General features: G+C 45.2%; 1 protein-coding gene across 4 annotated transcripts in view; it reads left to right on the plus strand.

Annotated features, from left to right (window-relative positions):
- The first annotated feature begins 12,495 nt into the window (after nucleotides 1-12,495).
- Nucleotides 12,496-25,250, plus strand: part of syt1a (synaptotagmin Ia) — a 128,217-nt gene continuing 115,462 nt past the window's right edge. For 2 of the 4 annotated variants that reach the window (XM_031859048.1, XM_031859052.1), the window contains exon 1: nucleotides 12,497-12,810. The gene's annotated coding sequence lies outside the window, so the exon portion shown is untranslated. Of the gene's footprint in view, nucleotides 12,811-15,126; nucleotides 15,510-25,250 lie in introns of those variants that run through there. The other 2 variants (XM_031859053.1, XM_031859051.1) reach the window with 2 other exon arrangements.

Genomic DNA, 25,250 nt, shown 5'->3' on the forward strand with positions numbered 1-25,250 from the left:
TCTCTCTCTCTCTCTCTCTCTCTCTCTCTCTCTCTCTCTCTCTCTCTTTCTCTCGCCTCACCCAGATGAAAGACAGCGAGAGCCTCACAGGGCTTTTGTTGTGGACATTATTTTACCCTTGAATGCTCTGTATGGCCACTCCACCACCTGCAATTGCACCTGTCTGCTTTGATCACTGATTATTAAGTATTAAGAAACAGGAACTTGAATAATGTGAGGTCTGAAATAGAGTGAAGCCATACAGCTAGTTGGGGCTCTTGTTGCCAGATTAGACTGACAAGTAGCCCAATCAGAGCCTCAAATATTCTTTACTTTGGATGTCAGATGTCTTTGGTGTTCTGTTTCAGGCCAAATCTTTTAGTTAACATTACATTAAATCTAAATAAATAATCAGTGTAGAGGCAGTTGTGAGGTTTTATACTTAAAGTATAATTTTCATGTTAATAGTTTCTTTCTTAACTTTTAATGCATGACTTCTTCCACCACTATTGACAAACACACTTGAGAAGAGGAGTTGGATTCATTATTGCTCTTATTTTTCAGGAGGAAATCCGCTCAAATAGTTTAAAAAAAGTAGTCAAAATGATCAGAAACTAAAGCCCAATTTACTAAAATATACATTTCTTCTCTCAAACCTCAAACATGCATGCATTGTGTACTGACGGTCATCTCATCAATCCACATAACATTCTACAGGTAACATCTGTTTCTTGCATCTATTTTTGAGAATTTACCTGCTGCATGGCTGACGTCAAAGGCTGCCGTCTCACTCTTTTCCTCTGCATATTGCAGCTCTTATTGTGACACTGTTTGCACAGATTTTACTGGTCATAAAACATTTTGATGAGTCCTTTTTATCGAGCTCAGGATCCACCTGTCGGCTCCTATCTCCCCTTGGGAGTTTGTGTTTATTATCACATCTGTGCGGCGCTTGGTGCGTGCTTGTTGGCAGAGATGAGTTCAGAGCCTTGACACTTAATATCCACTCGATGCATTCTGCGTTCACATTAAATAATCTGCTCCCTCATGAGTCGGCTGGCTGAGCTGTGAGTTTGTAGTTTGAATTGCTGCGGCTCGGATGACCTCCTCTCCTGTGCCTTCACTTTCCTTTCCTCAATAGCCATTGTCCCCGAGTTAAATCCACTTCTTCGTCGGCCCCTCAAACACTGTCATTTTCACAATCACTGCTTTTCGATGAATGCATTTAAAACATTGGTATCAGGGGTATTTGGTGCACTTATGTGGGAGGTAGTCTGCTCTAGAGCTGCTACTTCTTTAGCCAGTGAGACAAGACAATTGAAAACAAAACATTTGGAATTGATGTGCATCTGCGCGTACTCAAAACACATTTACTGTCCCTAATTAAAACGCCTGTAATTGAGAGGCATAATGGGATATTTGCTGCTAATTTGGTGATTTTAATTTGCAACTGGAGCAATTGATGCACTATTCTGGCTCTCTGTGAACTGCCTTGGGAGTGCTGAATATAAAAGAGCATGTGTTTGCCAGTTGTTGGAAATGTAGAACAGCTAATGCGAAATGACATATTACCAAAATTAAAAAACCTACAGACATCAGGATTATTATGACCTTTCAAATGTGCTTAGTACAATGGGTGGCATTTTATTTCTGGGCTGTTTTATGTCGGTAATGGACGTTTTCAGACTTTGGCAGTTCTCTAAATGTACTCCGGTTGGTGCTGCCTGCATCACTCACTTTATCCCGAGGAAAGTGCTTCAGCAGGAAGCAACATCCAGCTCCCACAGCCAAGGTGTCGGGCCGGACAAAGAGACGCAGCACTTTGTTCTCAAACAGTCTTAAAGGAGGCTGCAGATTCGAACGGGCGCTTCCATTACTTTTAAATCGTTTTAAGCACCCAGAGGAATTGCAGTGCATGCTGAGAGACGCGCCTATAGGATCCAAGGACTGCACAGAAGTGGAAATCTGCAGGATAAGCTCAGCTTGGAGTGGAGGAGACTCGGCTACAATGGCCTTGCACAATGGCACCTAGCTGCAGGCGCGGGATAGCGAGAGCGGCCGAACACGTGGTGCGTCACAACGGGTCCTCGTCTGTTTTTTCAAATGATGAGCCTCTCTGGCCACGTGTGAATGGAGGCTGTAAACGGGAAGAGACACGTGCCGACTCATCGACCCTTCTTTCATCTTTTCCAACAACTTAACTGATCTTAAGGCTAAAACAACAGCCGTTTTGATTTTGCAGTCAGGTGAGGCAAATGTGGCAGCGGGGGAAGCCACTCGACCGTGGGCTCCATTCAGTACGCACGTCCAGCCGGCAGGCTGATGAGCCGCAATCAGCCCCCCTACTCTGACGGGGCCGTGCTGTGGCAATGATTGGTGAGCTACAGTGGAGGAATAGTCAGCCTGGGCTGCTTAAAGATAAACAGGAGGGTTTTTGCTGTATATTTAAAAACATGGACGCATCTTTAGAAGGTTATAAGTTGAGAGATACATGTACAGTGACGTTAGTGTTGAACAGCACATATAATATGGTATGTGGCCTGGCTTTGTGGGCTGACATTTACAGCTACAGTCCCATTCTTTATTACAAAAGGTCACAAGCGTCACACAGACAGTTGCATGTAGCTTTGTAAAACAGATGGTCAAGAGCACATAACGGTCAAGAATGTTCGCTGACTTCTTAGCCTTTAGCTGCTTGCCTGATCGTTCACCAGGTGATTTCATAGTTTCTTCGCACTCTTAACATTGTGTGTCAGGATGAGCATTGTAGTCTCCACCTTCTGTATTTAAATGTTAGTCTAAACAACGTATCCTTGTTTCAAAAGCCTGCCAGCATCGCCACACTGTTAATGACATTTCATAACCTGAGAGATTTTTACAGCAATTTTCCGTTCTCCTCTTGGCTGTACCAACTTGTAATTTTCTTTGTTTAAAAAATGATAATAAAAGGGCTGAGAGCCTATCTGTTGAAAAATGGGCTTCAAATGAGTCATGCGTGCACTTTCAGCAGTAAATGACGACCAGAGCCGAGGCTGTTGTTCTCCTAAAAGCCTACCAGACATAATGTTCAAGGTAAAAATGCTCCGGTAATGACCTCCCTGATCTAGAGCATAAGGAGAGGAAGATTGTCTATAGTTAAAATACAGTTTCATAAGTCGGAGTCCCGTCAGCACCCTCAACGTGCGGGAGGATGCGAGGGCCCGTTCATCGCTACTCGCAGCTTTAATTATATTTCTGAAGGAAGAACACCACAGTATCTCTCTCTCCTTCATGTTTCCATTGGGAAAGTCAACACTGTTGTATTCAAAGACAACAGAAGTCCCATACTCCTGAAACTAACTTGCCAACTCTCCTTACAACCAGCCAATCACAACTCAACTCGTCAAGTTGTCCACTTCAGGTTGCACAGCCCACGTCTTTCAACTTCATTTCTGTCCAAATATCTGAGAACAACCAGAGCCGTCTGTGGCGTCTCTTCCATGGCGTCATTCCTCCGCAGTCAAAAGATGGGCACTTCCGTTCACTGGTCGGACAAATCCAAGATGGCGACTGCCAAAATGCCAAACTCGGAGCTTCAAAACAGTGGTCTACAAACCAATGAGTGACGTCCACTTCCTATATACAGTCAATGATTGGCAGATTAGCTAGTTTAATAACATTCATATCATCAGCATCAGAGAAAATGTGTTTTGCCTTAAAGAATGTGCATGAGTGTAAAAACTACAGTCTGCAGTCCTGAATAGTGCTGAAGCCGTAAAACCATTGTGGAGGCTTTTGGCCGACATGACCCCTGACCTCCCATTTCCTCTGCTGCTGCTGCTGTGACGCTCTGTCACTTTGAGGAAAAGAAAGTTTGAGATTACAGCCTTCTTCCACTGAATAAATGGCTTTTCCTTTCAGTCAAACTTTTGTTAGCGGGACCACCTCCAATTTTCTTCTCAGGTGGGGGAGTTGGGACGAGTGGGTTGTTTGACCATGACATGATAACCGTGGATGATCTGAGATGAAATTATAGGGCAGCACCAGCAGTCGTATCAAGCAGGGAGGCATGACAGACCTTCCCTTCTTCACAAAGTTGGGGGGAAAAAGAGCCTAAATGAGCACATTTCAGTAACAATAGAAGTCTCTGTGTGTTATGTAATGAGCTAAATTACAGATAATACCACCTTGGAAAATTATAGGCTGTCACTCGCTCCCGGCATCTCTACTCAACCGTCCTGTGATCAATTGTTCTGGCCTTAAGAACAGCTCTGCTCCCTACAGGTGTGGATGGATCCGCTCTTTGTTCTGTGGGAGAACTTCGTTGTTTTGCTGCGGTTTATTTAGAACCCAGGTGGATTTCAAAACACTAATTGCAGAGTGATACTTCATAATTACACCTCCTCCTTTGGACTTGCGGTGCCTCAACATGTGCACCAAATAGTGTTTATTTTGTTATTCTAAAGGTGCTTAACTTCCTGTAATACTAGTGGGAATAATAACCATTAAACTTCACATGCTTCTCTGTTGCTTTTGCATACATTTTGTACTTAAACGGCGTAATGCGAACATTAATTATTCAAACACCTTCAAGTGATTCACCTTCAAGCGGCATACAAACTGTTCTAATTCATAATTAATAGAGGGGCCAATAGTTTCCTCTATCCTTGAGAATTAGTAATTACATAAAGCTTTTTTATTTTGTCCTTGTTTCTGAATGACTCTCAATCAAGCGTGTGGCTTCTTGGCCACGCATTATAAATTACAGAGCAGGACAGAGTCAGTGGTCAGTTGTTAACAGATTGAACCCTTTTAACGCAAATAATGAAATCTAATCTTTTTAGGAGTGAATGCTGATTGTCGTCGTTGACACGGTACAATTACACGTCGAGAAACACTGCTGGGACAACAATATGACTGAATGAGCCATTGTGTGACTGCATTTAGAAAACACTTATTTTTTCGCTGAACGCTGTCAAAATGAAGTCGATATCTGTTGGAAATATGGCAGTGAATCTTTGTTTCCATCAGCGTTCACGCAGCGGGAAACCTCAGAGGCTATTTGTGTGAGTGTTGTAAAAATGTATGTAGATAAATATGTCCGAATTATTAGGGAGATGTTACTGAATGCATCCTGAGATCCACAACATGCTGGTTCATTTGTTCCAGACTGGGAGCCGTGGATCTGCAACATGTTGTACCAGCAGCCTACAGCTGTGAGACTCCACTTGCACTGACACCATGTGACATGCCGGACTAAAAATAACCCTCTCGCCAACACACGATGAGGATGATACCGGGACTAAGAATAGGCCCACTGGAGGCGAACGACATGATAGTAAATCATCAGTGAAGCAGCGTCTGCAGTGCAACAGAGACGGGGTTTAATAATTTGGCCTTGAAACAATATGATATCAGCGAAGCCTGTGACAGAATAAATCGCTCGGTACAGATATTGCTCGGTATCTGTCAGGTGTGCATGCTGCTAATTGACTTGAAGACGGATCGGTAGCAAACGGGCTAGCTGTAACCTTGGTGGGCAGCACCTTGACCTGGAGGTAAAGAGCTGTTTGTCTCTTTGCAGCCTTGGATGCACGAAACAGTGCTGTGAATGTTTGCTAGCTTCCTATTGTGGGAGTGCACTGACCGGATGTTGAAGTAGAGGGGAGAAACAAGGGGGTTTGTGGGGCTTTTTAAAGAAGTCTTATACACTAAATAGTGTCTCTCTCTATCCCCTTTCTGCTGTTAAGATCATAGACATAGACCCACTGATGCTGAGTGAGTGGACCCAGATGAGGAACTTTGTGTTTGCTCACATTTGCAGACGCATCATCAAAATTTCGTAAACTTACTAAACCCATTATAAATCCAAAACGTATAATAGCATCACATTAACGAGGGAATCTAATGAGTTTTATTATCTAATAATCTGCTGACTATCTTCTCAAGTTATTATTAATTTGGTTCATGAAACGACGGAGAACTGAAAAACACTCACGCAATTCACAAAGGCGACATCTTTAAATTACTTGTTTCATCAAAGCAGTAATCCAAAACCCAAATGTATTTACTTCTACTGTCATTCAAGACAAAAGGAGAGCGGCAAAGTGGGTAGTGGGAAGAATTACTTTAACGTTAATGCTAACTGAAGCTACCGCTTGTGATGCATCATATCATCAGACACAGCATGTGCCTACATCTACACCATTCCATACACATTTCCACCTCACACATAATTGTCATCTCTATCCCGTACTTAAAGTCCGTGAATCAGAACAATCTTAGCTTTGAAAGACCGACCAGCTGTGTTCGTCACAGACAGCAGATATCCTCAGCGGGTCAACTGAAAGTGTTTTAGAGGACAACACAAAGATAGACTGACTGTTCTCTCTTTATGCGTTGACAATAACATCGTATGATGTATGAGATTGCATCTTTCTAAGACTTAAGGACCTCCATTTTTCTTCTCAAACATGTCGCATGATATCGACACTACACGCATTGGTTTATTTCATGTATGGCATGATTTGTTGCCCTTGGCTGAGCAGAGAAAAGAGCTCATGTATCCCGGGTCGTTTCGCATGGGGATTGTTGTGTCCAACAGCCAGGCTATACATTACCTCACGTGCACTTTGTGTGGGGTTGGCCGCCCTGTCACTGGGGGGCAGACGGGCAGCCATCTTGGCTCCTATAAGTGGACGATGTGCTCTCAGGCAAACATGCTAGCCCCGTTTATCAAGCGCCTGAAACGACTGTGCTGACAGACGGGTCGATGTATGATCATCGGCGTTATCTTGTGTTGGTGTGGAGGCGTCGGTGCACGGCTGGCCCAAACATCTCCGGGGCAAGTCGTGAAATAAGACCCGTTGGAGGTCTGGATGCACCGATAACAGGAAGTGGCTCACCGTCTGCTTAAATGACCCCGGAGAGGATTCAGGGGATTCAAGGACGAAGTGAGGGACGTATCCTCACAGCTGTTTAAGCTGATTTCCTTCTGACATATTTGTGCAAGGGGGAAGATTCTCTAGCACGACTGCACGCGAGAAAATATTGCCACCACTAAGGATACCTGCAGCTCTGTGTGCACGTGACAGACTCGATATTACTGCAGTCAGTGATGCGCTTAGTGTATTTAGAGAATTACCTCGCCATGTCTCAGCTTTAAGCTAATCTCCAGAACTCAATTTTGCCATAACAATAGAAACCATTAGCAAGCGCAGTGGTGGGAAAACATCACATGATTTTTACCCCCTCAGGATTCTGGAATTAGTTTCGTGCCAAAACTGTTGTCTTAGTCAGTTAATAAACACGATATAACCTCAAATGTTTTTTCACTAAACTAAACGTAATGTAGAAAAATGAAGTGACAGTTCTGCATTTCCTCTTGAGGCTTTTTCAGTTTCGGTCTGTCAATGAGAAATCCCCAGTGTGGCTAAAAACAATACCATGCAGACGGATACGGTGGGAGAGGAGAGACTTGTGAAGAGGTGGATTAGCAAGTCAACGAAGCTGCGGAGCACTGCGGCCTCTTTGACCTGCAGTACTGCACAGCAGAGGCCACTTTTTCTGTGGAGGCAGAGAGAAGATGACGAATTCCACTGGGGCTCCTGCCAAGCCACATCTGGTTGCCTTCACAAAACCGGAGCCTAATTTACTGGGAAATGGGCAACTAATGGCCTCTGACAGTAATCACTCACAGGTGAGGGAGTGAATGCTGGCAACGACGGTAAGGAGCACCTGTATTTATCAAATGGCGTTGCAAAGTCAAAGTGTTCATCTTTCAACAAACGGATTTGTTCCTGCAAATGCACAAAAAAGTGAATAGTACCGTCACAAAGTAACAGGTTCCACACCATGGAGTGTGGTGGAGGAACGTTATTGATCTCCCTTGCTGCCGTGATCACAGGTGTGATTGAAAACGCTCCATAAGAAATCTTCTTCATTCGATATCGAATCCAAGCCCAATGGTCCTCTAATTGTCTTTTCCGTGGTGGAAGTGATAGCAGGGTATAGGTGATATCAATATAAGAAGATTAGTCCATCAAACGGCATAGAAAACATTACTGAGAGCCGTTTACTCACTTTACAGATCTGGGAAATTGGCAGACGTGTCTGAGAGAGTTCAAGCCCTTAATTTGAATCTCAACAGGCCTGTTACCCAGAATGCCTCATCAGAAAGTCCATTGATTGTGTCCAATTTTATCTACCTCACTTAATTGCAATGAGTGTGACTACAGTCTGTGATCCTTTCCCTCAGCTGACCGTGGCGGTAGTTTCTATTCAGCCCCGATGGGCAACTTCATCCTATCTTTGCAAAGACATCTTGAGATGTGTGATTTTTTTATCACTTGCTCATTTCTATGCAGATTCCTTTGGCAACCTTGTGTCCTGTCACCTCTATTTGTCACCCGTCTCGCCTGCTCCTGAGCATCATCATCATCGTCTCCAGCCTTGTCATCTAGCCGCTAACAATCAGGCGAGCTGACAGCCGCTCACCGTTTGCCCATCAGGCTTTATTCCTCCGCGTACACACACGCGGGATCTGGAAGAGCGGTGCAACTTTGAGCTCGATCTACATGCATTACCACGTGCACTCCTCCCTCCTCACCGCAGGCGGTGGGAGTGTGAGGGGAGAGAATGGGGGGGGGGGGGGGGGGGGGAGTGCAGGGAATGACACACGAGTGTCACATCATCCATCAGTCTGTCACAGGCTGTCGCCCAGCTTCTCCCGGAGACGCAGTCGATCTGTAAACAAGAGAGAGACACACCGGGCTTCCCGTGGGCTCCAATGCGTGCAGACAGCCTTTTCTCTCTATGAATCGCACACTGGAAGAGGGCTGGTTTGACCAGAGCCGGGGTTTTGGTCCACGCAGCCAGGTGTGGATGACTAATGCCTCTGAAGAATATGCTGCTTAAAAGCAACCGGCCACGTGAAAGGCATGAAAACAATCAAATGGCCTTTGTGACATTTTTTTTGTTAATGAGGGAATCCCGCTTCAACACCTTGAACACAGCGGTCTGATTGATTTGTTGGACTAAAGGATTAAGCAGGGAATCCTCTGATGTTTTTATGAGTAGGTTGTTTACAAGCCTGGCTACTTTAGAATTCTTTTAAGCGGTGTGTACATCAAATTCTACAATATGTTACCTTAAGATACATAGCTATTAGTCAGACCTCGGACCCACTAGAACAGTTTCTACATGTTAAAGGTAAATGCATCAATCTGTTCTAGCAGTGGTGGAATGTAACTAAGTACATTTACTCTACGCAGGATTATTACAATTAACAGAGCACCATTTCATGACTCACTGAGCCAAGCAGTAGTCAGTTATCTAGTGTGTGTTGGAAGAGGGTGCTAGGGACTCAGTCCTTTATTGCCCCTCTAATTATTTTCCCCATCACATGATTAATATTGTCACTTTGATTTTGTTCTGAGCCCATTATGAGATGAGAGGCTCTGTGACAGAGGACGCTGCTTGTACAGCGAGGGGTCAGCGATCGTTTCCAGGCCTCCAAGACGCCTCTGTCCTTCAGGACGGGAGGACTCTGAGCCAGGCATGTGGAGCCGGGCCCGCTGCCTGCCTGGTGGGGGCTGCTGGCTGGGCCAGGGCCACGACTGGGGCCAAGCTATATCTGAACAGCACCAGGGAGGATGCAGCTGGTGCTCCTGTTATTGACAGTGTCAGTGTGCCAGTGGAGCCCCTCCAGAACCAATGAGCTCTTTCATATCAAGACAAAATGCCAGTAAGGCCAGTAACCTCTGAACAACCCATGGCTAGAGCCTTGGCTGGGGACACGCAAGGACAAGTGCTTTTACTGAGGCAGGATTTTTGGTTTTGTGTGCACTGATACACTGAGCCAACATCAGGCTTTACACAGAAGTAAACGTGGCTCCGTCATTACCGCCGTCTACTGAGAGCACAGAATTGTAGATGCTCAAATTTCCATTTACACCTTTTCTTAGCACATTTTTGCAATATGGACTTAATCCTGCTCCAAATTATCATCTGCTGATGAAGATCATGTGATATGGTGGAAAGCTCCAGAACCCGTACTGGATTTATCTTCAATAAATCTGTCAGTTATCAGTGAAGTCATTATTTGGTCGGGTCCAAAATATGTTCCCCGTGTTGCGATTGAAAACGTTTTGTTCTTATAAACCGACTATTGATTATTTGATTCTGGTCGTAGAAAACAAAGCTATGCTGGAGAGGAGGGTAACCTTTAAAGGCTGTCTAAAGAGGGATCACCCCAGGGTGCTACAGCATGTGACTCACCAGCGGACACAGTCAGACGGTCTTTTCTTGGCTTTTAGAGGAGGCTTGACCAGAGTGATTCAACAATGATATGACAAGAAAGAAATACATCATGAGCATTGAGATTGATGTGCAGAAAGTCATACTCGGTGTATCTTTTTATCAAGGCTGCAACTTACAGCTATTTTCATTATCGATTAATCTATCTGTTAGTACTTTGATTAATTGATTGTTAAAGTACACTCGTGTCCACATGCTCCGGGATAAGGCTGGCTCTCTTCTTGTAGTCTGTGTTTCCTGTTGCAGAGAAGATGTGTTAAGATGGTGTTGAGCAGCCAGGGATGCATAAGTACGACTTTGCTTACCTGGCAGAGGTGGGATATCTATTCTTGTTAACCTTCCACCATCGTAGTGGATTTTCATCCTTGGCAAGAAGGCTTCTCTCCAAAGTATGTGAGGACTTTGTTCCCCACTTGACGTTTTACATCCTCCTCTTCCCCCTCTCTACGCTCCTCTTCACTGCAGGAGTGAGTCAAGTAAACAAAGATTTGCTCAGGTGTCAGACGCTTCAATTTGGTGAGCCCTCGGGTTTAGGGCAGAGAAGAGGATCACTGTTATTGTTCGGTTTTGTGTCTGAGAAAGTATCTTCCATGGCTGTTGGAGCTGCTCCAAAGCAGTGACTTGGAAGCGGACTCAAAGGAAGCACTGTGGGTGGTTTTCACTAGCCCCTTCACAAGTGGAGGTACTGTAGAGATGGTGGTGTAGTTCTTCCCACTCAAACACAGTGGCACATTCTAAGGGGCTGTGGAGAAGCTCTTCAAGCAGTTGAGTCAGACAGCGATGCAGTTACAGGCCACCTTTTCTCAAACGGGCGAATCATCTATTTTTTTAAATGTTCCACAAGACAGCTTACCCAGAAGCTTTTTCACCAAACAGGGTCTCTTTGAAGCAGCCTATCGCAGTGTAGAAAGACATTCAAACAGGTAATTGAACCTAACCTGTATGTCTTTAGACTGTGGGACGAAGCTGGAGCACCCGGAGGAAACATGCAAACCTCATTATATGAATGTCATTCACAATACATTAGATATACATAAACAGAAAAGAAGAAACTACCACTCACTCTGACAAAGGGCTCTAATCCCCTGTGTCACATGATCACTTTGCTGGCCAGCTCAGCCGGTTCATTTCCCCATTTTAAATTTCGAGGACTTTAAATTGATTAAGATTGAGGGTTTAATGACGATAGTATTTAAATTTAATGGAGAAAGCGACACAGCAACAGGCTACAAGTCATTCTCAGTGGAAGCCGTTGACATGAAGCTGCAAATCAAAGTGATGAGGCGCCAACCAATCATATGCTTTCTTTCCACCCTGTTCCATGAGCCAGTTTACCAATTTGGTGACGCTGCTTGTAGCCGTTACGCTCCAAGTCGTTCAAACAGCCTTCCAGAGAGTAGCTGAAAATATGAATATGTAAAAACCCCTCTATTCAGTCAAGCTTTTATGTGGTGTTTTAAAATGTTATGGCTTTTTATTATTGCTATTAAGTCAGAATTTATACATTATCTTATTTGTCATATTTCTTATCTTTGTACATTTGTACAGCTGGACACTATGACATCGGTAGTGTTAAATTACAGGTCGGATGTGATTTTGTCTACACTCACTTTACAACCTCTCTCCATTGGTTTTGAGGTCAGTTTGACAACGTATTCAATCACGCTAATGATGCAACGTTGTCCTTGCAGGTGTTTGTGTGGCTTCTCTGTTGACAGGCTCAGCCTTCCTCTGGGGAAATCATCCTCCCTTCATGGACAAGTTCTTGCAGGATGTTGTGTGCAAGGGCAGGTCATGGTTTACCATGAAGTGACAAACAAACACACACACACACACACACACACAGACAGGGACACGCTCCCAGGGATCCCCGAGATCCGAGGGGAGGGGGATTTTTGCGGGAGTGTCGGTGAAGGTGACGCGCGCCCAGAGGGTCTGCGAATCACCAACGCGGCATGTTAATATGTGTAGAAAGGGTCGTCTTGGGTTACACACTGTTGCCCAACATCTTTGGCGTCTCCCCGCTACCCAGCCAATCACAGCCAAGGACTTCGTGATGCAGAGCCCCTCTTACTGGAGGGATTCCTAGGAAGTGCCGTGTGACGATTCTGGGCTCAAACAGCCCAGAATCTCCCTCACGCCTCCTCTTCCTCCTCCTCCTCAGACTCTCGCCCCCCCCCGACTTTCTTCCTCCCAGCCTTTTTCACGAGGTGCGTCCGCCGCTCGTGTTTGAACAGAAGGTGATCTAGCGCCATCCACGCTGCTCCCACAAGACTGGCTATATAGACGGCAGTCAGAGTCATCATCCAGCCCTCTTTCTCTCCTCCTCCCTCTCTCCTCCAAACAAAGCTCCACCTCTCACTCCCTCTCTCTCTTTCTCCCTCTCGTTTCTCTCCTCACACTAACACTCACAACACACACACACACACACACGTACTCTCTCTCTCCTCAAGACTCCCTTCTCCTACTCCAGATGAGCGTGCCTCGTTGTCAGGGCGAGCAGATTCGGAGCTGAAGGTGTTCTCTTGTTGCCAGGTAGGAGCGCACATTTCCTCCTTTGGGCTACCCCAGAAGTTACAAAGAAACAGGGGTGCCCCTTGTTGGTTTGTGGGTGTGTTTGTGCGGCGTGCTGGATGCGTGTTGATGTCTAGGTGACATAATCAGGAAGGGTGGAGTGCTTCGAGGGTGAAACTGGGTACTTTGCTCCAACTCCCCAACCACGCTCCGTGACATAAATATGTTGGCGCCCGATTTTGTTTTCCCGCCGCGCCTTGACATCGCCATGTGCACTGTGAAGGCTTTTTTTGGCGTTCGCTCGTTTGCTGGGAAACTGCCGTAGGTAGAGGGTGGAGCGCAGCTGGTGATATGAGATCAGCGACAACATATAGAGCATGTCTCTGGTTGCGAGGGGAGACCACGGTGTGGATGTGTGGGCGGATGGAGAGACGAGGAGAGGAGGGGAGGGGAGGGGAATGGAGACGGAAGACGAGCAGCTGCTTTCATCCCATGGAAGCTAATCCCTCCGTTTGTTCACCTCTCTCTATCAGATAAAAACCAGCCGTCTGCTGCTCCGGTGCCCTGTCTTTCTTTTCTCTCTCTCCACTCTCCTCCATCCTTCATTTGTGATGGGTTTATCTCAGGCAGGGAGGAAAGAGGCAAGCTATTGATTCGGAAATGAGCTGTAATGCCATTTGATAGGGGAACAAGACATCCCTCTCTGTCTGTGACTTTTCTCCTGCATGCTTTTGTTCCTCTCTGTACCTTGTGCTGATAATCTATAATACAAACTCAGCAGTGATAATGAATTCCTACCTTAAGCATGTGCATCTACACAGTGAGCAGATACAATTGAAAAGCCACTTGACTTGCAGAAGGTGCCCAATATCTCTGATGTTTTTGTGATTGCTGGGAACCCCCCCCCTGCTGTAAAGGAGGCTTATCACCCACCACAGGTTGACTGATAGATTGCCGAATGGCTACCGCACGGTGCACATGGAGCCGAGGGCTCCCGGCTCTCGGCAAACACGTCAAGCATATCCGCGGTGATTGTACCGCGGCTTTGCTGACAAACAAGGTATCGCAGGGAGACGGGCGGCCTATCACCTCTCGCCTGCTCCCGGATTACCTAATATCTCAGGAGGCAGGATCCAGCCAATGCAACAGGAGAGACAGAAAAGGGAGAGGAGGGGGAGGGAGGAGGGCCGGGGGTTGCTCAGGTGTTGCCGTTTAGCCCGGTGCTTGGAATACATTAGCCGAGGAAGCCTCCCGTGTGTCAGAACTGTTACCAGGTGACGGAGGGAGCGAGAGCGAGGCGGCACTCCACGCCCCCCCCCCAACCCAAATCTAAATGACCCCTCAGCTCATTTCCCAAGGCAGAGCTTATGTTTACATACTCTCTGGGAGCTTCTGCAGATGCTCCATTTCATAAGCACTAACTGAATCAGACAGGCCGAGGCTGTGCCTGTGCTGATGGATGCAGCGTGGACTGTTGGCGGGGAATAGCTTTTTGAAACGTAGAGGGTATTTCTTTCATTCGTCTTGAGTTTCAGGGAGTCTTGACTAAGTGTTAGTGTCGCCCAGGACTTTAAAAAAAAAAAATGTGTGATGATGAGACAGTTTGGGACACAATAAAGCTTTAGAGATATTCTAAATACATCTTGTTGCTGTAAAACACACGTCATCCTAATGATGATTTTATTTACACCAAGCTTAAAAAAGGCTGCTTGAGAGGGCGGTGGCAGATGTTCACTCCCAAACTGATCAAGTTGCCAGACAGCTTTCGCCGGAGGTGTCGTCATGTTTCATCAGGCTCGTTACAGAGCTATTAATAATAGTAAAGGCCAAGAGCCAACGATGTCCAAGCAACGCTAACCTTTTGTCTGGGCCGAGTAATGTTGAGTAAACTTCTTTGACAAAAGAAAGCCAAAGGCAAGGATGAAAGGGCATCTACCAGGCTTCCTTTGCATTCGGCTGAAGCCTCTCGCTTATTAACAGTTGATTAAAAAGATGGAGGGGAAACGAGGGAAAAGCACGCAAGTGTAACAGAAAGCAGCAGGACAGAATGATAATGAGACGGGTGTTTGTTTCTGCTCTGGATAGCAGTACAAAATGGAGGCTAAAAATAGCATTTCTCCCATGATTTGACCTTGCGTGGCCATTTGGTGGTGGGCGCCCGAGAGGAGGGACGTGCCCACAGCGGTGACACCGTCACCACAGAGGCCGACTCACGCTGGTGGAGATGGATTTTCCTGCTTGTTCTCCGGGTCCATTTACCGCCATTTACTCTTCGTCTTCTCGTCATCATCTTCTCCTCGTACCATCATAATCAATGGTTGTATAGACAAATGCAGTGATTAATTATGCTGATGAATGATTATAGCTTTTTTTAAGTAGCTCAGTCTTGTGTTATATAACGAGGTCCTTTGGAGTTGATTATTGATTGACTATTACTTACAGTCTAGTCACTATCACTGTGCCACTGCTACAGTAGGGTTAGGTCAAATACATTGATTGAACACTGTAAAAAAACAAAACCCAATGCTTCTCAATGTTTTGTTACAATTGTTAAGTCAGTATGTTATACGTTTTATTTTGAAACAGGAAGTGTCCTGTAACTTGTCAGGTGACTTATAATCAGGAAGTGAAGGAAGAGCGTGGCTCAGAGCCGCTGTTTTCTGTAGTTTTCCAATCCAGTTGAGTCTGCCTGCATCTTATGCCTTTTGATAGCATCATTGGTATGTATTGATTTGTTTTATTGTTACTTATGATCGCAGATGATTATTTTTGTGACTGTTTAGTTTTGGGAAGTTTTATGCACAAAGTCCATCGAGTCATTAGTCACTCCGCTATGACTGTTAAAGTTCGTATCAGCAGTAAATACATAAAAAGCAGCGATTAAAAACAAAGCAATGTATTTCATTGAAGAATCAGTATATGTACATTGTGTGTATGTGTAAGGTTAAAGAGAAATCATTTTATTTGTATTCATTATGCCTTTTGTGTGTTGTAGTTTTACTCTTTCTTACGTCATTAAACCTGTGGACAACGGGCACTGTCTTCAGAGTCGTGATGTCAGGAAGGAGTTTGTCTAACTGCCAAGGTGTATCACAGCACATATACTGAGGGCAGCACACTCAAGCTAACGTAGTATGCAAGCCCACTGGCCTTGAAATGAGGCCGAGCAAGAAGACATGACAGTCGATCATAGATCAATCTGTCATTTCAATTTTAAACTGCAAAACGAGAGACAAAGACAAAAAAAGAACGACACAAAGTCCACACGCATCACTCCTCAAATGTACTTCTTGGATCATCAAGTATGAAATCTCGCTAAATGAACTCGCTCAGTGTTTCGGTTCCTCCAAATGAACATGACTGCACACAGTTTTCTATTAACTGTGTCTGTTTTCTTCGTGGAAATGAAATATTAAACGCCTCTCGTTAGCGAGCCGGCGTGGCACCGCTGAGTTGAGTTCATTTTCTACAATGTGGTTTTGTAAATGTACCATGCCTTCAGTGCATCTGCATTAGATATAGACTTGTTTTCTCTGCTAAATATTTACACAAGCTTGTCCGTGAATCTGCTTGTACCCCATCTTTTCTGCTGAAGGCTCAAAATGTGAGTTTTGAGTTGAGTTCGCTCACTTGGATTGCTTTCCAGGGTCAAAACAGGGGATTGTTGGCAATATTTCACACTCTGACTCATCGGTCGAACTCAATTAAATAAACGAATGGGGAAAAAAGAAGCTAAACGATCTACCTGAATTGATTTTCCTGACAATGACAGCATATATTATGTTCATCCTGAACCATTTCAATCATCCTGATCATTTCTGGCCCAAAATCTTATTAAGTGCTTCATGGCGAAGCTACTCCAACACTCTTTGGGGAGAATTTAGATCGATTTCTTTACAGAATCAACCTTGTGGAAACAAATCAGTTTAAAAGTCTAAAGTTGCTCGAGCTATACAGTAAGATTCAGCTGGAAACGGAGAATGATCCCGCCTCATTATTTTTTATTCCACCGGAGAACATTTTACTGAATTCCATCATGCAGTGAAAAGACACTAATTGGAGAAGGTCCTCCTCGTAGCTTTTATTAGGCTAAGCTAACTGGTACCCGTGTTGCTTTAAAGGCCCGACACCGATGAGTGAATCTGAAGCTCAGTGTTTGACAGGGTGTACAGAACTGCTTGATCTCTGTAGACCCACCGAGATAAGACTCAGATTACATGATCAATCCACACGCTCTCACAACACATTCTATCGACGGAGCTAAACGGAAACACATACATATTCTTTTCAAAAATGATGCCAGCCAAAGTAGGCGGTGTCATGGTTTTGTACTTTATGAGCTTGCAGCAAACAACGGCTACGCAAAGACATGAAGGCCCCCTGCCAACTTTTATCAATGGAGTACTATTCGATGTTAAGATGCATCGCGGCGCAGACTTGAACGATGCTGCATCGACGCCTCGACAGAACGTAGTCGAGAGTTTGGGTTGATTTCAGCTCGGTGTGAATCTTTACTGCGTTTTGCTGTCATGTACCGTCTGTCACGCTTGTTTCTCTCTCCTCTGATCTCTGTGCTTCACCGAGGGCGAAGCTTTGCAGGTAATTGCAGAGAGATGACGCTCGGCAGTCCGCTAACTTGTTGCTCTCGCTGCCAATATTAGCTTCTCTCTTTCAACAATGGTAAAGAAAATGGTTTATACAAATTGTTCGAATTGTTGACAGGTGAATCGTGATCACCACTAAATTGTGACGCCAGTGAAGATTCTTAACACTAAAAGTTTGATCAGTACACAAATGTCACGGCAACAATCATTTGGCACCAAAGATGTGAACAAAATTTTGAAAAAGCATTTCAGAACTGACAATCAAAGTTCTGTCGGCTACCTCCATCAGGCAGCTTATTTGACAGTGGAACACCACATGGTGTAAAGCTGTTGAACCTAACAAAGCATGAGTGGGACCTTTTTTTCCCCCTCACAATACAGCAATGTCTAATGCATCCAGTCAAAAACAACACGTCTGTGTCAGATGTGTGTCTGCCTCGGTCTGCAGTCTGCTTGATTAAATACACATAAGTGAACGGCTTCAGCGTTAATTCATGTTACGATGACTTTCATTGAGGTTTGCCTTCCTCAAAGAAAGTCTTCACCTAAAGTTATTCGTTTTCACTGCCTCATAAATGTACAAAGTGTATTTAAGGAAGTTGTGAAAGCATGGCTTTGTCATGACTGTCCGTCAGAGAGATTTTCATTTTGAGAAGTTATCTTTGGTGTACATGTATAGCGACGGTGGCAGAGGGATGGGGGGAGGGGTGTGTGTGTGTGTGTGTTTCATTGTGATACTGTAGTTAAGGACGAGAAAATGATTTTATGGCAAAACTTCACAGTCTGAGAGCTGTAATTTTAAAATCCCCTTTAGGGGGGAAATTGCTTTTGCCCTCGCACGATTTTTTAATATCCTGATTCGTACTCCGGGCTGCTAAAACGCATCATCTACCCGCAGCGTTTCTCCTGCAGCTGCCCGAAGGTGCTTTGTGGGGAAGTTATTAGAGATTAATACCATTGGGGTGTGTGGGTTGTTGCTGAGAGACACAAGCCTTGCCCCGTGTGCTCCACGTCTGTCCTCCTTAGCCCACGGCCTCGCCTCGACATAGTGGGCGAAAAATCCCCTTTGCCTAATGAAAGAGTAAATGAATTATTACTGAAGGGCCCGTGGCATTAAAAAAAGAGGCCCTGGAGGACATTTTCAATGTTTCATGAATGTAATGAGGCATTGGCCCACCTTTGTATTCCTGTGCTTACCTGAAACACTCATGCACATCCTCCTAGCTCTAAAGACATCCCATGATGCACCTGGCGTGCTGATATCAAGGCAGTGTCTTATTGGAAGAGAAAATAGAAGAGGAAGTGCCCCCTCACCTCCAGGGCACTGTCAGTAATAACCAACTGTTCTTCTTTGTGTATTTTCTTGTCTGAGGTGATCAGATTAGAGGTGCTCCGCTACGGTCCCCTGTTGATTGAGTCCCTCTGTATTGGCAGTGTAATTGTCAGCATAGAGATGAGCCTGGAATCTAAATTACTAGTGTCCATTCTTCACCTTGTCTCCCATTCGCGAGTCTGTAAGAGTAAAACAGCTTTTCATTTATTTATTTTTGCTGGAAATTAAGCGACGCGGACCGAGAATCACAAAGGCTGAATGAATGCATCAATTTGAGCACAATGACACATTCACAACTCGGAGCATCACGCTGTGTTTTATCTGAGGCAGTAACAAAAAAAAAGGCTGATTGTGTTTTTTTACAACGTGTACAAGCTCACAATCCTCCAGAGACTCCGTCGGTGTCCCCGAAATGTGTCGAGCACAACGAGGGGAAACGGGAGACGCTGTGTCCATGGAAGTTTTATGGACATACTCCTGGGCGCCCTCGTAGGACGCACGAGTCAGAAAGCAACACGACACCCAGCAGCATGTGCAAGATACAGCTGCATGATGGGATAAGGAGGAAAAAAAGCAATTAAAATCAGTGTCACCCTGCACCGCCCTGTTCGTGTCACAAATGACCTTGGTGGGTGTAAAATGTGTCGCAATGACTTCAACATGTGGAAGCATGAATAGTTTTCACAGACAACTTATGGCGTCTGTCTCACGAATGCGTTTTGGACTGAGGAGAGCAGCCTCCTCAAGTGAGCCACTTTGCTTTTACGGCCAATCAAGGTCATCGGATGCTTATTAAATTCACCGTGGACGGATTAAACGGAACAAATATGCAGGCACAAAATCAACGGAACATCCTTCATATTTTCATGCGACTCTACTTTGGAGATGATTCACAGCAAGGTAAGAGGGGTGACTCCTTGTTCCCCGTGTTGGACAGGAACCCCCCCAGCCCCACTGTGGAAAAGAGATGGCGAGGGAACGCCGAGTGATAAGAAGAAGAAAAGGCATTCCTCCCCTCTCGCGCCACCTTTTCCCATCTCTGGAACCCGACCATTCTCCATCACCGCCGATGTGTGCGCTCCGCTGAGATTTGCCTCTGATGCAAACATTCTCCTCGTTTGTCGCCATGGTAACCAAGTCTGCTGCCTGCTGTAGGTTGTCATGCCAGCCGCCCCCCCATGCTCTTCCTCACTCATTAGCTCTGTACTGTAGATGACACGTGCGAGCGCTGTACATCCTTCCCGTGCGGTCCGTCTAATTGTCGTCACGAGCCGCTCTGGTGACGTCTCGTGGTCCCCTTCCTTCCCCCGAGCGGCTGCTCTCAGAAGACGTTGCATGCTATTACACCCTCGACTACGGGAATGTTTTTCACTTGAGAGGACTGCCAAGCGGCACAGCCAGAGTTGATTGCTTGGATAATAGCACAACCAGCCAAAAGCCCACAGCTCAGAAGACGAAGGAGATAGAACAGCAAGTGGCCTCAGTTTCCACTCCTCTTGTTTACTCTGCAAACCAATTCATCCTTGAAAAATGGAGCAGCCTGACATGTTTGGGGCTCCCCGTGAAGGATGATGCAAATGTGGAGGCATATAGGTCTGCGCTTCATGGCACAGCCAGGCTTCTTGGCGGCAGGGGGGCAGACAGGGGCCTTTCTTCCAAAACATGTCCACCCAGTCAGACGAAAAAACACTCATTACCACGGCGCCACGGGGCCAAGCCGGCCCACTTGGGGATAATAACAAGACATCGGCTTAAATTTGATATAATGCTGGCGTACTGGGTAGTCTGGGGTCTGCGATAGTGGCAGAAATTATCCTGGTCTCTTAAGCTGTTTGACTCCTGCACTTTGCTGCTCAAGCTAAAGCATTTGAAGGAACCTCGCTCTGTTATTCACACCAGAGCGTTTAACCCTTTGAACCCGCCATCGGGTTGCAGAAAACCCTGCGAAAATACACAATATATCTCAGCCAGATTGAACCAGTAAAAAACTATAAATTCTGCGCTCCATGTTTAAGTGGGCTGAGACCAACAGTCACATGACAAACATTCTGTGAAGCTTCAACTAAACTACAGGCTGACTACAGAGCGGAGAGGAGAGGACAGGAGAGGTTGTAAGCAGAGGTCGTTAAAATGTTATTGGGTCAATATGTAAAGCACACGGAGCCTCAATTTTTCTCCAATACAGCTAACACTTATGGGCACTTCTTCTATTCATGATCGTGCTGTTTCGATTGAGATGGACTTAAATATTGCAGTAAAAAACGAGGCAACAGTGAGTAAAATGTGACAGGAGCTAAAAAAGCCCCAAAACGTCTTGGGGTTCAGAAGGTTAATAGGATCTTTACAATGAAACCTCAGAGTAAACTTAACAATATTTTGAGAGGTTGATTATCCATATTTAATGCTCTGTAGAGAACCGAGAGCTAAAACTAGCATGATAATGAGTGACTTTTCTCCCCTCTGTTTGATAGGTTGGGCTTGAGGCTTGAGGAGCCATTTTGCTGCTGGTGGAATTTCAGAGATTACATTTGCCGTCCCTTATCTCCTAAATTAACTCATTACCTTGACATCCTGCTTTCCCTCCCTGGAAACGGCTTGGCCTTGAATCTCTAATGAAACATGGCTGTCCCCTCACGTCCCAAATGCACGGTGAGAGATTCAGAGCAGGCCTTTAACTCTCAGGCCTGTTCTTGCCATTGATTTTGACTCCACGGCCAGATGAATAACCTTGAAAAAATGAGAGAGAAACCAAAACAAGAGCTCTGGCAATGCTTCCTATGTCTGTGTCTCCTTTGAAATGAAGTTCTATCAAACTGGCGGCACGATCTTTTGTTTCTTAATAAAATCATTGAAGCTATCCTTAAAAATAGGCCCGGTGCCATACATTTGAAGAATTGTCCAGATTGTTGGAGTGTGTTCTCGCTGTGTGCACCAGAAAAATGGGAGTTTGTCGAGGTAAAAACAGGGCTGTTGGACAAAAAGTTGGTGCAAATGTTGTTTCTCGGACATGTCATTTCTACAACAGGGGCCCTGGAGGTCAACTTGTCAATTAGCATTGTCTTTGGTTATCTGCTGTGGTATCTCACAATGGCTTGAGAGATACAATGTGCAAAACACTGCCCATAAAGTCCACCATGGTTACTCCCTAAATTGAGCTCAATCAGCCCAACTAGGCAAAACATTTCAGTCCTGTCAATCACACCCTTTCCTTGAAGCTTACACTAATTGCAATATGCAAATTGCCTTAGATTATGAGTGTGCACCCGCTGTAGGGTTTGGTGATTGCGAGTTGCGATAATGATGGATTTCCTCACATTCATTTCTTACACGTTGTTAATGAAGAGGCAGCCACTTACAAATGGGGATTATGCATGCATTGTGCACTGCAAAACAAACTCTGCAAGTCTGCCGCCATTAAGGACAAGTATTCCAATTAAAAGTGGTACCCAGTGCTGGAAATTAACTTTTTGACTCACCGACCAATGGGACTGGTAGATGAAAAAAACTGCAAAAAAGGGAACTGGGCTTGGGTCTTAAGGAGTTGTATCATTTATTCCCTGACCAACAGTCTGAACTGCACAGAGGACAGAAGCAGCGCGCCTGTAATTTACACCAAAACACAGTAAAGACTCAGTGAAACCGAGCATAGTTTTTCTGACTACTGTGACGACTTGGTGCTACAAAATCACAAATATAGATTAAATGACTGTCCACATCAAGACCAAAGCATAGAGGATATCCTTTAGGTGAGGAAATTTCATTTGGTTTATGATTGGGGTGAACTGACCCTTTAATGTCTCTATCTCTGGTTTTTCCCTCTGTGGCTCCTGCTACTCTGTGGCTTTAGATTGAGGACAAAAAGCCACAGTGACCATGGATGCTGGTGGGAATCTTCTTGTTATTTATACCCAGTGCCAGTGGGGGTGCATGGAGATTAAAGAGGTAACTATAACCCAGGAAAACCAAGAGCAGGTTACAACAACAGCAGCAGCAGATCCGGGGGAGTAGCAACAAAAGCAACTGAGTGAAAATTAGGATTTGGGAGCCATGTGATCAGTCGTGAGGTGCAGAGATCTTTTAACGAGCTCAGCAAGCCGACTTACTTTGAAAAGAGCTGACAACAACAGCATCACGTGAGCACTGAGACGGCAGCAGAGAGCCACAAACTCAAAAGCCAAAGCTTCACCAGGAGGCAACAAAACGCCCATCCGGCTGTCAAAGTCGCTGCAGTCCAAAATCAATGACGCACTTTGTTTGTCCCTAATTTTTGTTGTAGAAGTGTGCGTCCGCAGGGAATAGAATTATTCTCCACAAACTTAAATCCATTTGATTTATACGAATTTCGGCCCGTTTCACAGTGTAACATAATGAGCCATTTTCTGGCGTGAGCACAAAGACACACCTCTGCTCTTCAGAAAAAAAAGGTGCTGAACGTCTATGTCGGAGCATCTCACGAGCAGATACAAACATCCTCGCCTCGCTCAACACAGCAGCACTTCTGGACCTGCACATTATGAGACCATTCAATCAATATCTCCGGAGCCCGTCCTCCCACTCTGGCTAGCCAACCCGCTAAAGGCCCCCGTGGGGCCCGAGCACCAGACAAGCACAGACAGATATCCCTGCACCGGCTGTGGACTTGTTACTGACACGTGTCGTAGTTTTAAATCAATAGAGGAACTTTAAATCATTAAACCGTTGGGGCTCATTATGATCAACTGGGGGACTGTTTGCTGAGGAGCAGGTTGCAATGAGGCATCACGACCGCTAGATACTGCTGCAACCTGAAATGTGGCTTGGCGGCCGCCGAGAGCCACGGCAGCGTTGCGCGTAACAGACTCTCGTAACAGCACCATCATCTGTTCATCTGTAAATACCCAAGGAGATTCCACGACTTCACAAACGCTTCAAACCCGACCCATTTCAATCTTATTTTGTTTTGAAAGAAAAACGGCAATTGGACGTGCAGAACATCAGCACTAATTAAATGTCTCTCAATTTAGCTTTTTGAATAACTTGTGGACAAGCTGCCGAGCGTCTAAACACATTCGCTGCTGAAGAGCTGTTAGTATCTCTTAATTGGCCTCAGTTCCACGTTGGCGCACAGAGATTTCAATTTTGGGAACACAAATTGCGTTCTAATTTGAAAAGGCAAAATCGAGACACTCTACTTTAATCAGCAATTCCCTCCAGTCAGGCAGTGACGAATTAATTGATTAGATATGTTGGGCTTAAATTCATATTTGTTGATATTTGCAGTTTGTGTTATTGAACATCCTCTGGTCAGAAAACACTCTTTTCTTGCAACCTTTCTGAGAATCGTCAGTAGCCCCCCCCGTATCTCAGCGGTTTGCCAGTGAATGATGTTGTCCCTCTGTGTTGTGGCACGGTCTCTCTCTATACAGTAAACACAGTCAGTGACTCATGACTCCATCCCAAGCTTCGGGGTCACTCCATGCTAACTGGCTCTCTGTTTACCCTCAGTCCACCTCCTATCTCCTGCACTCCTCTCTGCTATCTCTCCCCGCCTCACTCCGTCCCACCAGTCTCTCTCTCTCTCTCTCTCTCTGGGTATATAATCCTTTCTCTGGATGCATGCGTAAAGTGATTCAGTGGAAAACACACAGCCACGGGGCAGCGTCTGGTTCCGTTGAATTTGCAGGATGTGCTCCAAATCGATGTGTTTAGAGCAGGGAAATAAAGACGGACACCATCTTTCACTGGGGCTTAATATCATTACTTTCATGTCCATCAGAGGAAAAATAATTGTTCTTCACCAACCAGCCTTTGACGTTTATTCGACACGGTTTGTGAGCTTGTGCCTCAGAGGCATCAGACGTCTTTGAATGACTGGAACACAGGCCACCACTGTGTTATAATAACAGACGTAATATTTATTTAACAGGCCCTGGATTCTTTGGAGTGATTGAATCATGCTTTCCTGATTCTTGTGTTACAAATCCTTCACATCAACCAAGTACTTAAGCCCAGTTTCTCCTATAATCTTATTCAAAACAGGATTTGATGTTGTTCAACGGCTTAAAGGGGCAGCGGCTCCCGTAATCTGATACAGCCAGGGAACTAGTCTTTTAAATGTTGAATCGATGCGTAGCTAAATACGCTGGGTCTTGGGGTCTTGGTGGTGAGCCAGCATGTGGATCAAAATGACTCCTCACTGTTTGATTAAAAATAACTAGATGCTCAGTTTGTCTGTGCGTAGCTGCGTGTTTTGTCCTATCTCAACCTTGTACTGCACTACTTTCTCACTTCCTATGAGGTCGACCCTCCACAGGCTCGGCGATGCCGTCTGTCACAGAGACGAAGTGTGTTAATGACATGGTGGGAGGATGTTACCAAGGAGGAAAAGCTCTGCTTTGAAATGCTACCCCCTCAAACACGCATTTATTGTTCAGTGACTCAGAACAGGTGATGATATTATGCCTCCATATAATGTAACATTTGCATACAGATGGGTCACTCGATATAAATGTGCATAGAGACATAATGAATGCAGATGGATCCAT

The sequence above is a fragment of the Anarrhichthys ocellatus genome, unplaced genomic scaffold (genome assembly GCF_004355925.1).
Source record: "Anarrhichthys ocellatus isolate YVR2014 unplaced genomic scaffold, GSC_Weel_1.0 scaffold21, whole genome shotgun sequence".
In the NCBI taxonomy this organism is placed as follows: Eukaryota; Metazoa; Chordata; class Actinopteri; order Perciformes; family Anarhichadidae; genus Anarrhichthys; species Anarrhichthys ocellatus.